The 12,972-nt window shown below is 40.3% G+C and overlaps 1 protein-coding gene across 13 annotated transcripts in view; it reads left to right on the top strand.

The window, feature by feature from the left end:
- Positions 1–12,972, top strand: part of LOC103465714 (pleckstrin homology domain-containing family A member 7-like) — a 151,876-nt gene that overhangs the window by 55,241 nt on the left and 83,663 nt on the right. Inside the window, exon 1 of one of the 13 annotated variants that reach the window (XM_081607735.1) lies at positions 9,256–9,279. The exons of the other annotated variants lie outside the window; for them this stretch is intronic. The gene's annotated coding sequence lies outside the window, so the exon portion shown is untranslated. Of the gene's footprint in view, positions 1–9,255; positions 9,280–12,972 lie in introns of those variants that run through there. 13 annotated transcript variants of the gene reach the window in all.

The following is a 12,972-nucleotide window of genomic DNA, read 5'->3' as shown; positions in this document are numbered from 1 at the left end:
ACCTGAGCCATAAACCTATTAAAAACCAAAATTGATGCTGATTTGGATTATTCACCCAATAGAACAAATGATAAAACAATCAAACCCTTGTTTTGAACCAAGATAGCATTTCTCGTTTTTTTTTTTCTTTATGGCAGCTTACAAGCTGGAAACCTGAATACCGCTGACATACTGTACCTGCTGCGACTTCATGGTAAACTTTATATTCGAGTGCTGAAAACAAGCCGAGGTATGCGACATAATCATAAACCGGTTAGAAAATGAAAACGGAGAGAGTCGGCCTAGCTTAAGATGCATTACGCATTGATGCTGTCTCATCAAAACAATCAACACGGTCATCTTTGAAGTAATCCGTCTCCCTTATCACGCTCTGCACATTTAACTTGTTGCCACCGAGAATAATGAGATCAGTGCTGAAGATGACCGGGCGCGCAACAAACTCTGTGACAGTTCAATTCTTCACAGCGAGAGAGGAGATAATGTGTTATGTTCTAACACTAACAGGATGCCTTATGTGCCAGTTTACTCTGTGTTTAATTTGGTTTCACTCATTGATGTTTTAATCAAAGAAATGAGCTCGACTCGTTATCGAAATGAAACGAGAGAGCAAGGGGGCTTTCACTTAGTCACAGACTGAATCATAGGATCCTGGAATGAATGATCAGGGACCAGTGAGATTTTGCTGCACATCAGCTGTAGTCATGTTCTTTTACCTGTCAAAGGAACGAAGCTACACTTGTTCTCTCTGATGTTTGTGGGGTTATTTTCCCATTTTTTCTAAGCCTCAACATAAGACACTCCTGGCTTTCTGTTCTCAGTTTAAGTATTTAAGTAGCACCGCTTTCTTCATAAGCGCACACTCAAAAAAAATTCGGTAACACTTTATTTGAAGGGGGGTGAATAAGACTGTCATGACACTTTCATAAACATGACATAACACATGTCATGAACATGAATAAGACTTCATGAATATTTATGACTGTTGTCATAAAGCGTCATTCGGTAAATTATGACACTTTTAATACAAAGTTGACATTATTCAAAATGTCTTTGTTATGACAACTTGACATTAACCAAGAAATCATTACTGTTTAAACTTTACCTTTAATAACATAAAGATACCTAAATTTTAAAGTGCAATCAGTAATACTTTTATAACAAATTTATATCAGTAATGATTTCTTAGTTAATGTCAAGTTGTCACAAAGACATTTTGAATAATGTCAACTTTGTATTAAAAGTGTCAATTTACCAAATGACGCTTTATGACAACAGTCATAAATATTCATGAAGGCTTATTCATGTTCATGACAGGTGTTACGTCATGTTTATGACAGTGTCATGTCAGTCTTATTCACCCCCCTTCAAATAAAGTGTTAACAAAAATTCTGACCAATCACTCAATAGTTTTGGCCTGACCATGCAGAGCCCTTGCAGTTGAATTGTCTTGGCATGTTGTCACAATGCCTGCTGGACGTTTACCCTTTTCTGGGTTTCTGAGACGTTCCCACTAGGAGAATCCAGTCCCAACCCAGACCCAGCAGAAGGGATAGTCCAGGTCCTTCAGAAACGCCTCCAGATCCTCCAGAATGGGCAGGAGGTGAAGGAAATGTCTGAGTTTCCTTTGTGGGCCTGGTGCCTCCGTGGATAGGCAGAAGACGATCAATGTTTTAAGACCATAATACAAGAAGATCACTGGATTTTTTTTCTGCTTTAGTGTATCTTACCATCAGACTCTAAAGCACTGACTTGTTGGCTGTTTGTTCGTCTCTCCAACGCTATGCCAACTTTTGTTTCCTGCAAGTTCTAGTATTTAAAACTTGATTTATTTTGTGAACATTCCCCCACTGCATTAGCAAACTTTTTTTGGACCGCCTAGATATTTAATCACTTATTCCTCTTTTCTTTTTTTAGATTTTCAGCTAAGATTGGACCTCACACTCATGCATATTCTACACGCAATGACACAAACATACCAAAACCTTTTCTCTTTTCTAAGGCCGGCCCCGTCAGGGCACTGTGAAGTGCTCCGAATGTGAATTCAGTGCTGACGTTTTCCATCCATTAGCATGCCAGGCTGTCAATCTCTGTGCTGACTCCGTCTTTCTGCCTGAAAACTGCTCTCCTGACATGAACATTCACTTTTCGAGGGGGCGTTTTTTTTTTTTTTCTTCTCCCCCCCGTCCCCACCCCCGTTTCCTATAAATGTTCTAACCTTTTTCCTGTGCAGATTGCCACTGCTGTTTGGCAATATTTATTGCTACGGACAAAAGCAGGGACTTATCTGAAGCCAAAGATGGTCTCATCTTGACATTACCATAGCAACAAAATGTCCCAAGTATTCTCTCAAGAGCTCTGGGGGACGGGATGGGGCGGAGAGGTAGAGGGTTTGTTTCTGCCTTGTGGCATCACCATTAGCAACAGAGGTGGACGCCGCTCTGTCTGCTGCCTCTGATTGGTTGTGATGGACGTTGCCTATTAGACCCGCTGCCATTCCTTCGCCCCTCTCCTGTAAAATTGAACCACAATCAAGACGGTACGGCTCATCAGGGATCAAGAGTCCCAATCCTGCTACTTGATGGAACTCCAATTAATTGTCAGTGCCGTTTTATGGCCTGTCCGTCTTGAGAGGCGGCGCTCGCAGTGTGCCTGGCATAAGATGGGACAGCAGCAAATGACAGGAAGATCTGAAAAGGTGTGAGATGGTATGAGAAGGCGCAGTTTGTCGAGATATATTTTCATTATTTGCCTTGGACAGATTTATTAGGTCGGGAAGATTGGTAGAAAATGATTGCCATGCCTGCAGTCCAGCACATGGACGTTTGGGGGTTGTAAAGGTTGATTACCACGGGAACAATAGAAATATGATCAGATCAAAGTGAAGGGCATAAACAATGAGGAGCAGTGACTTTATAGAATAATTGTCTGTGTTTTGTAGGAAAACCTTTGAGTGTTTGCAAGGTACACTGTACATATTTTGTATATGTTTTAGTGGAAGGTTTTTACGCTCAAGCTGTGTAATGTCATGCAAAATTATTTACATTAAATTTTTTATGAAAGCTAAATTTTTTTTATTTATTTTTTTAACAAGAGCTGCAGATGAAAGCCATTTGAATATATTTTGGGACAAGATTGTTTCGGTTGCAAATTCAAGAGACGGGGAAAAGGTGTTGAACTTTTTAAAGATAATTTCCATTAATGTTGAACCAGAGGACTGGACATTACAGCATACTTAAAAATTGAGTTTCAAAGTGTCTGGCTGAAGAAATAAGGTTCCAGGTAGTTTTGATTGTTTTTCACAAATTTTCTTTTGTCAAAATTGGGACTGGCTTTCAACAGACTGTATTTGTTTTCGAAGTCTGTGTGCTAATAGTACAACATTTAAAGTCATTTCAACTTCCCAATGTACTCTAATCTTTTCTTAACTGTATTTTTTAAAGAATACAGTCAAAATCTAGAGACTTTTCTAAGAAAAAAAGACAGAAAGATAACTGATTATTAAATTATTTAGATCTGTGTAAAAATCTATGTTTAATCAGTGTATTTTAACTTAAAACTTTAAATATGTCACACAGCGCGCTCAGAAATGCTGCATTTTATCGCATTCCTGACCAACCCGAGGTCTAAGCAATCACAACAGCGCGTTTTAACGGAGAATAGATGTAGCTCTGATCGCGCTTGCATTTCCATTTATTCTGCTAATGGAAAAAAACAACATACTTTTGCAAGTGAGGTGTTTCCATTAAATAGTAAATGCAGTTAAAGGTGAATAAGTTTGTTCACACGATGAGTCGTTAGAAAACATTACGTGCCGTCATCGTCCAACTACTTCCTGTCATCTTCTTCGTCGACTGTGCCAGTGGCAACATCTGGTTGTTGATCACGTGACTCGTGTCATGCGAAAAAAGTTTGATGAAATAAACTGATTTCAATACGGCCGAAAAAAACCACCTCATCCTAGCACGGAAACTTTATCAAAAACAGAGTTATTTTTTTCTTCAAAATAAGCTAATTTGTTTTCGATATGTCAAATTGCGCAATTATCTGGTTAGTGGAAACTCAACTCTTGACTTTTCCCCTGGTATGCGAGCCACAGCTGAGGATCAGTTGGTAGAATAGATGACATTTGAACTTTTTATCCTCCCATTACATTATTTCATAATCCGCACAATCTATTCTGGTTCTGCATGTCTTAATTAAGAGGACAATAGTTAGAGTCAAAATAAACCTTATCACCCAATCCCATATTTTTCCAAATCCCGCCCTCTCACCCGATCCGCTTTATATTGCGCTAACAGTCTTGTTTTTGTCTGTTGGGGTACCAAGCGATGTGAGAGGGGCCAATTTAGCTGCATTCCCTTTTTTAAAATCAGCCTAAACATTGTTCCCTCATCTAAACACTCTCCCCAATCACAGGGCTCGATAATGCTGTCATTTCTGTTTGTGCTAATGCAGAAAATTTCCATTATTTCTGCAATAAGACATTTAATAAGCACTCAGCCGAGAGAAGAGCAGCTATAATTACAGACAGTCAGTCAGGCGCTGAGGCAGAGGAGAGTGGTGGGGAGGGCAAAACGTCATGGCTGTTTTGAATGTGGACGAGTGTCGAACAAGGAGCGATCTGATTTGTGCAGAGCGATCTGAAAATGCTCCAGGAAGAGGTCTGGATAATTACAAAAGGATTTACTCTCAAAGTGTCGAAGACGGATGGCTTAAGTGGGAACATTAATGCTGGAGACATTTTAAATGTCAGCCAGCATGTATTCCTCCCGCTTTCACCGTTCTGAATGTTTTTGTTTTTTTTAAACTTAAATTATTATTATAATTTTTTTTTTTAATGCTCGGCAGATTAACTGCAACACCGTTTAGTTTCTCTTCTTAACATTGAATGTCAAGATCCTCGGGAAATATTAGCACAAGTCCGTGATACGAAATGATTATTTTAAAAAGAGGTGCACTGATCGGAGTTTGGTGGTTTCTGATGGTATTGATTTTAGACATGAGCTGTACGGACAGGGCGGCATGTGAAAGGGGTGGCATACCCAAGAACTAGAAAATTTAATTTATCTCGTCTGTCACTGAACTAGTTTGCTACTACTGGTATTCATGCAACAAACAAGGGGAGTAAGTTTACATTTTTAAAATAAATTAGCTTAATGGAAACATGCCATGTTTTTATAAATACACGACAAAAAGAGTAAATGAATGAGACAAACACAAAACGGACTGGAGTGATTTAGTGTCCTATTCCTTCTTTTACATTTTTGTTACAGTTTTTCATCTGATTCATGAAGACCTGGAAGTTGTAAGCTCGCATTAGAGGAAATCTGGCGTCTTTCTTCTCCGTTAGCCTGGAGGAAATCTGAAATACCTGAGCTAGATGGTTTTTAGTGTTCTCCATTCCAGTTGCCGTTCATATTTTTTCCCTCCAAACTATAAATGTCAGCCATCTGCTGGGTGCTTGAAAGAAAACGCTTTCACTCAAGTCAACAGGGATTCATCCCCCGGGAGCCGTGGATGTCTGTAAATACCAGACATACTTTTGTTTCAGATGGATTGTTCCATCTGAAACAAAAGGAAATGGTCAAACGTCTGCCAGTCAGCCCACTGACTGGGGAGAATAAGTATTGAGTACCACTCCATCTGTCTCAGATGAGCGTATTTCTGTGCAGATGACAAAAGAGGCCACATCTGCTCAATTAAAACATTTTAAGAACAAAGCTGATAGCTTAAAATGAGATTCTGCAGGAACAAAACTCAGGCTTAAGTGACTGTAAATTTGACTGGGACATAAACGGATGTCTGGAACAGAATCTGTCTAAAGAACTGTAATGAAGCGATAGAAGGCAAATATATTTTAGTGTGGTAGAAATGCTAACCAGGTGGCGCAAATTAATTTAGCTTGTTAACATTTTTAGTGTTGAAACAGATTCTTGTTTGCTAGTTCCTTACGCTGCATTTTGCAACGTTTTTTTATAACTCACTCTTTGGCTGGAGTGCTACTATTGATATAGTAATCAGTAAGTCCATATTTTTAATGAGTTTTTAAATTATCAAATTGATTTTTACTTGAATATTTCCATGTGATTCTTGTTGCTATGGAGTGGCACTTTTAATTTTCCATTAAGGCAAAAACATAGGACAATAAATCAATAATGCATATTCTGATAGACACGTGTGATCAATATCAGTAGTCTGATAGATTATAAATAATTTCAGAACCCCTCAGCATTCTGGGGGATGTAGGCAGAGGGAAGGGCTCAGCTGCTCATTCTCTAATCTGTGTTAAGCTTAGCTAAATTGTTAGCATCAACTAACTCACTCATTCTATGGTTACCTAGCAACAACCTATTGAGTAACAGGAAAGGTCATGGCACTCATATTGCATTCTCTGTTATCTAAAAAAAAAAAAAAAAAATAATAATAATAATAATTATTATTGATGTTGACTCATATGAAACGTTCATATAGTGATAGTTTTTCAGCCACAGAAAATGGCGAGTAGAAATAAATTTCCCGGCATCATTTTGGTGCCCTCAGATATTGTGCTCTGCTACAGTTGAACAGAATGCTCTTTGTCTGTCTACTGACTTCTAGCTAATTGTTCAGGTTTTTACATCTCTACATAAACAGGATGATGGTAATTTTGTACATTTATTATTCTAGTTAATCGATTAAAAATGTAATGAGATTAATCACATTCTAGTGCTCTGACTAGTAATGTTTTGTCACTATGCCTAACTTTGAAAGCTTGAAATGTAGAAATTCACATTTTCAAAAAAATGTTAAAGAAGATGTTTTACTGTCTCAAACCAAACATTTCAGTTTTCTAGGTTTTTACGTTCAGGAGGGTTTGGAATAAGTCATCAATCAATCAGCTTTAGTTCTACCACCAGGTAGATTTGGTGACGGTGAGGTGAGTCTGCTTTTTTGGCAGACAGGAAACTTCACACCGACATAATTATAACATGATTCAAAATGGCCCAGTGCTCAAAATGTTAAAAACAGCAAAACTTTGACTCAAATACAGTATTCTCATTAGGACAAGATAAAAAAAAAAGAAAATAAAACGTCAACAAAACTGGTTTAGTACTGCTTGGTTTTACAACAAGGTTGGTTGACCGCAGTACAAGACCGCGAAACATGTTGCTTTGCTCTGGGTAACCCTCTGCAGGAGAGAGGCTTTTAGGTCAAAACAGGTAATGCGATTAATCTGCATTATGTAACATCAACGCGTTAAGCATTTTAGATTGTGTGCGTTAACACATTAGCGTTGACAGCAATGTTTTTTTATACTGCATTTATTCATGCGACGGTTCCAACTTTTCGTCCAAGGCGAGCTTCTGCAGTGCGTGTCAGAAGAAGGAAGTGCTGTAACAGTCATATCCCCATGTCATCCTGAGCTTTGCCAGAAGGTCGCTCCAGCTAGTAATGCTGGTGATAATTGCTTCTCCTTCTGATATTACTGGCAGCGTGTCGCTGTGAGTGAGCCAAGCCCGCTGAGCCGCTGCCATGACTCCATCGGTCCCACCCCATCCCCTCCAAGCTGCTGGAGATCCTCCGTGTTTTTACTGGGTCACACTGAAACCAGAGACGGGCTGGGGAACCGCCTGGCAACATAAAAGCACTGAGATCTAATGAGCTAAATTACACTTTGTGAGTCGGGTGCTGAGCGTTTTGGGTCATGCACTGCCTTCTGGTAGCGCGCCTATCCTCCCTGCTTGAAGAACAGACAGCGGGGGTGTTAGAAAGGAAGCTTGGTGGGTAGAAAATGAAGCAAGGGAGATGGATTACACCTGCAAATGCAGCTAAAAGCAGTCTGTGGGGATTTTTAGGTCACTTTTAGGGGTACTCAGATTGATGGGCCCCGATTTCTTTCATTTAGGGCAATCGTCGATCGATCGATGATGGTATTGCGCCTTTCCTCATCCACCTTGTCCTTCCATCATTCTCTTTATCTCACACATCGTCTAAGGTTCAAGTTGTTGTACATTTTAGTGAAACCTGTTGTGTGCCGGACTTTAAATGCCCTATTAAAATCTGTGCTTTTTGGCATTTAACACTAGATAATTTCCTTTCATGACTAGCTTATTTTCAGCTGTAGGTGTTTTGTTTTTAAAGGGGCAGTATTATTTCAGGCACATGGTATAATTTTGTAGCACAATCAAGTAGCTATGTTACCTTCAGTTGTTCTAAAAATGCTATCTATGTCAAATATGACATAGTTAGCATTTAACAACTTGAAATTGGGCCTCTGTCTCTTTAAGAAGTTCCTTCTCTTTCTGAAACTCCGCTTTTAGAAAGTCATCGCAACATAGCTCCTCTATTAACCCTTTAACAACGTTTTTACTAGCGTTCCACTGAGAAGTAGCTCCTATAATAAACGCAAGTTCCACCAGGTGTTTGCTAATTGCTGCTGGCTAGTTTGAAGGAGCTGAGTGGAGGAGGGCTGCTCTGTGAGGCAGAAGTTCAGAAACTGCAGTTCTGGGGAGGAGCTCTATCCTTGAAGGCGGGGCTAGGTCCAACCACGCATTTTACACAGCTGAATGGTTGCCATAGAGATTAAGGATTTCTTAACATGCATGAGAGAATCAAAGCAACACTCTAGACATTATTTTTTACATAATACTGCCCCTTTTATAAACTAACTTAGATCCAAATCAGGATCCATGGTGTGTGTAGGTTCTTACTGCGGCCTTCATGTTCCGCCGGTCCTACTCCAGACTCAGACTAAACCTTTGCAGACCTTGATGCGCCTTCATTACATCAGACGAGCGATCCGTTTCTGAGTGCCGCTTGGCCTGAGTGGGCGACGGAGACGGAGCGGTGGGCGCTGCGTGACAGAACGAAACGGACTCTGAGAAAATCAAACGGTAAAACACGCTTGTGTTTGTGACATGTGTGTGGGTCTGAGTGCTGCAGCGGGGCTGCTAAGACCCTGAGAGTCTAAAGCTGAACTCTGCGTGTTACTACTGCACTTTGCACTCAGCAGACCGAGGAAGGAATTTACTGGCAGCGTTGACCTGCAGGGAATTTAGGTGTGTGCGTGTGTGTGTGTGTGTGTGTGTGTGTGTGTGTGTGTGTGTGTGTGTGTGTGTGTGTGTGTGTGTGTGTGTGCGTGCGCGCGTGTGTGTGTGTGTGTGTGGTCAGATTGTGTTGCAGCTCTTCACCCCTTGACCAGTAATAACACCATGCTGACACACCCTTCTGCTGGTTACAGACAGGAAGAGCGTCTAAACGCGTGCAACATTCACATGAAGCTGCGAACTTCAAACGCAGGTAAATGGGGGGAAAATAAGGTTTAATATGTGAGTTTGTTTAAGTTTTGCGTTTCATCATGCTTCATCTGTCTCATGTATTTCTGCGCCTGCAGCGCCGGTGGTCGGAACAAAGCGCAGCCGGGCTCTAATGTCACTGTGGCATGTCGAGTAGTTCTGCGCAATCCAAGTTTTCGGCTCGTTGGATGCGGCGCTCTAATTCGTCAGAGTGTGTTTAGCGCAGTCTGGTGGCGGTGAAGTGAAAACGATTTCACCGTCACACACATGGAAATAATAATGAAAAAGAGCAGCAGATGGATTGTGTTTTTTGGTTCCCATGCGTTGCTGCGGCTCAGTATGCCTGAAACTGACCTGAAGCCGTTTATGAAATTAAAATAAAATATGTTTGTGCAGCAATAACCAAGCCACAGTGCTGGAGAAAAAAAAAACATGTTGTATGTTTTTTTTCACATATTGGTTGTGAAATAATTTGAACTGTAGCAATTTATGCATAAGTGCCAGAAATCAATTTATTTTTTTGCCTTTATATGAGCTGCACATTGATGCTCTCAATACTGTTTGAATCGCAATGTTTCCAAATAATTCATAAGCACATTAGACAAAACTGTCTGGCAGAAACATGAAACTGAATATTAAAGCTAGTTGATATGTTTTAACAAAATGCAATGTTTTTGATTTGCACACAATTTTACAGAAGAGCTATGAATCCAACACTTTGGAATGTCACAACGTATTATGAACTGTGTGATGCTGTGAGAGCTCTGGTACAGTCAGCTGCACATTGTTCGGGGAAAAAAAACACTAAGAGGACTACTTCCTGTTGTCTTCTTCTTCATCATTTCCGTCAGTAGTAACATCCAGCTGTTGGTCACGGTATTTGTATGATACAAAAAAAAAGTGTTTCCATTGGAGTTTTGCGAAATGCATGTATTTCAATATGGCTGAAAAAACACCACATCCTAGAGCAAAAACTTTTTATCGACAAACAAGGGTTTTTCGACATTATTTTCAAAATTATTTTTGGAATTTCAATTTGTGCAGTTTTGTGGTTAATGAACAAGCAGCTACTGATTCAGTATTTGCCAGTTCTTTGTGGTGGCTTGATCTCCTGTGCGAGGGTGACAGGTTGGGTTGAGATGGGACACCGCTGGGTCTTCCAACAGGACCGTGGTCCAACACGCATGACAACAAGTTTTCAAATGGGCGAAGATCAATCCTTGAGTGTATCTTTGATCTTAAAGCGTTAAAGCCTGGTGAAATCATAACACTTGAAGTGTTTTGTTGTGGAATTAATTCCCTCTCAGATGCTGGTAAAACTCTCAATTTTCGGCCGTTCGTGTTTGAGTGCATGTAACCTTTTGCACGCAGTACAAACAGAATTAGCTTCGAGTTCAAATGTGCGCTCTCACCTCAACATTCTGCAAATGCAAGCAGCATTTTTTGCCTCTTCATGCACTGCATTAACCATCCGCGGCGTGCTCCGGCAGGAATGACCTTGCTGTGTTTTCCCACTCTGCACGTATGGCGCTCCACCGAGCTCTGCTGCTCCACACTTCAAAACTAAGAACCCTTTAAAATAGATATGACCTTTGACCGAGCGGACGCCCACTCACATCTCCACGTCATGTCGGAAACGCTCCGTCAGCCACACATCTGTTAAAACAAAAGCAGGGTGTGAAATCCAGCGGATATGAGGATAAATTTTACTGAACATGGGAGGGGAAGAAAAAAGAGCCGGCAGCTTTTGGAGATGGAGACGTGGCCTGCTGTTAACGGTGATCCAGCTGTCGATGATGAATGTTGAGGTGTGGCATTTTAGATGTGTTTACTTGAAGTTGTTGGGGATATGCTCGAAGTTGTAAAGTAGCGATTAAAAACTGAAAACCTTATTGTCTTGTCAGTGGCTGAGATAATAGGCAGCAAGTAAATCCTCAAAGTTCAAACGTTAGAAGCAGAACAAATGAATTAGGGCTTTAGATTTGACAAAGTCCAAGTTGTCATGTCTCGATCACTGGGACAGAGGAACGTCAAACTTTAGTTTTGTGGAGTGTTCCTACTTTGCAATGATCTTTATCTTTTGAAGGACTTAACACCTAGAAGGCATCATTGCTCCCTCTCCATTAATTTCCTATGGAACTTGCGACAATCTCTTGTCTTACTCCAGTCAAGTGACCGGTGAAATTCACACATCTGAAATTTAGAGCTCGTAGACGTGCACACGTAGCCTAGCGATGCGACACAAGAAAGTTGAAAAATGTTAAACTTTTATCGCCATCATCGCTTGTTTCCCAGTAGCGCCCCAATAGTGCCTGTTGCTGATGTTTTGAGCCCAGAAAAGGGCTCCAAGGAAGAAATGAGAGGGTAGAAATCCAGCTACCAATCAGCCAACAGAAGAATTTGTGAATGATCAAGACAATTTTCTGTGACGGTTTAGAATTGTAGTCTTCCTGTAGCTTCAGCAGCAGCAGAGGAGGGAGTGAACGAAGCCGTTAAGTCTGTGTTAGCCACGCTTCCAAATATTAAATTAACATTAACACATTGTTAATATTAATTAACAATGTGTTAATGTTAACATTAACATAACATTAACATAACAACATCAACACTCAGCACTTCTCTCTATGCAGTGGAGGATTGTTGGTTACAGGGTGGGCAATTTCTAGTATATTCATATTGTTTAATTGGCGCATTGCATACATCATGGCCAAATGTTTGGATAAAGTTTAAAACTTCATTAGAGTCCAGAACAAAGCAAAACAAAGCAAAAACAAAAAAGCAAAAAAACAAAGCAAAGTGTAGAACAACAGGCTGTTTTTTTTTTGTTGTTTTTTTTTTTTACCAGGCTAGCTCTTCAGGAAAAGGTGTCAAAACAAACAAATTGTTGATGAAGTGTCAAAGCTTCAGGCCAGTCAGGGTGACCCCTGTCCACTGCCGAAAAACAACAACAACAATGGGTATGTGAGCATCAGAAACCAATTGTCGTACTGTGGAGCAAAGACATTAAACGGGTGTGGTTATGTTATTTTCCTGGTAACAAGCACATAAGAAGAAGGTAAACTGGTGGGGCAGTGGGATCTTTTTGGGCAATGTTTGGGTCCTTCCATCCATGCGGATGTTAGTTTGAACACGTCCCTCCTACCTCACCATTGTTGCAGACCGTGTGCTCCCTTTCATGAAAACAGAAACTGTAATCCCTGATAGCTGCGGCTTCTTTCAGCAGGACAATGCGCCTTGCCACAAAGGTCAGCAGTGGTTGGAGGAGTCCAAAAGCACATGTGAGGCGTTGATCTGCACCAGATTTCTAAGCAGTCTATGAGAAACAAGTCTGGTTAATTAGTGACACATACCTCAGCACACCTTCAGGGATCGATTGGAGTCCATAGCTTGACGGTTCACAGGTGTTTTGGCTGCAGACAGTTTTGATAGGCAGACGGTCATTACGTTGAGGCTAATTGGTGCATTTCAGCTGTCAAAAATATGACAGAATTGAATGGATTGTAATAATTTTGTCGTGAGACCTAATTATAATTTTGGTCTATATTTGGTTTACTGTCAGTTTCACGACCATAGAAAACATCCTGAATTATTTCAAAAGTAAAATACAGTTTTTCTTTTTAATACCAGATTTTTGTTGTAAGAGACACATTACTGAATTATATAAATGTCATGTTTGTAAGACGAGTGTATTTGCATG

This window comes from Poecilia reticulata, chromosome 6 (assembly GCF_904066995.2).
Source record: "Poecilia reticulata chromosome 6, P_reticulata-male-v2, whole genome shotgun sequence".
NCBI classification, from domain to species: Eukaryota; Metazoa; Chordata; class Actinopteri; order Cyprinodontiformes; family Poeciliidae; genus Poecilia; species Poecilia reticulata.
The sequence above is the reverse complement of the archived record's forward strand: the minus strand, read 5'-3'. Positions and strand labels throughout refer to the sequence as shown.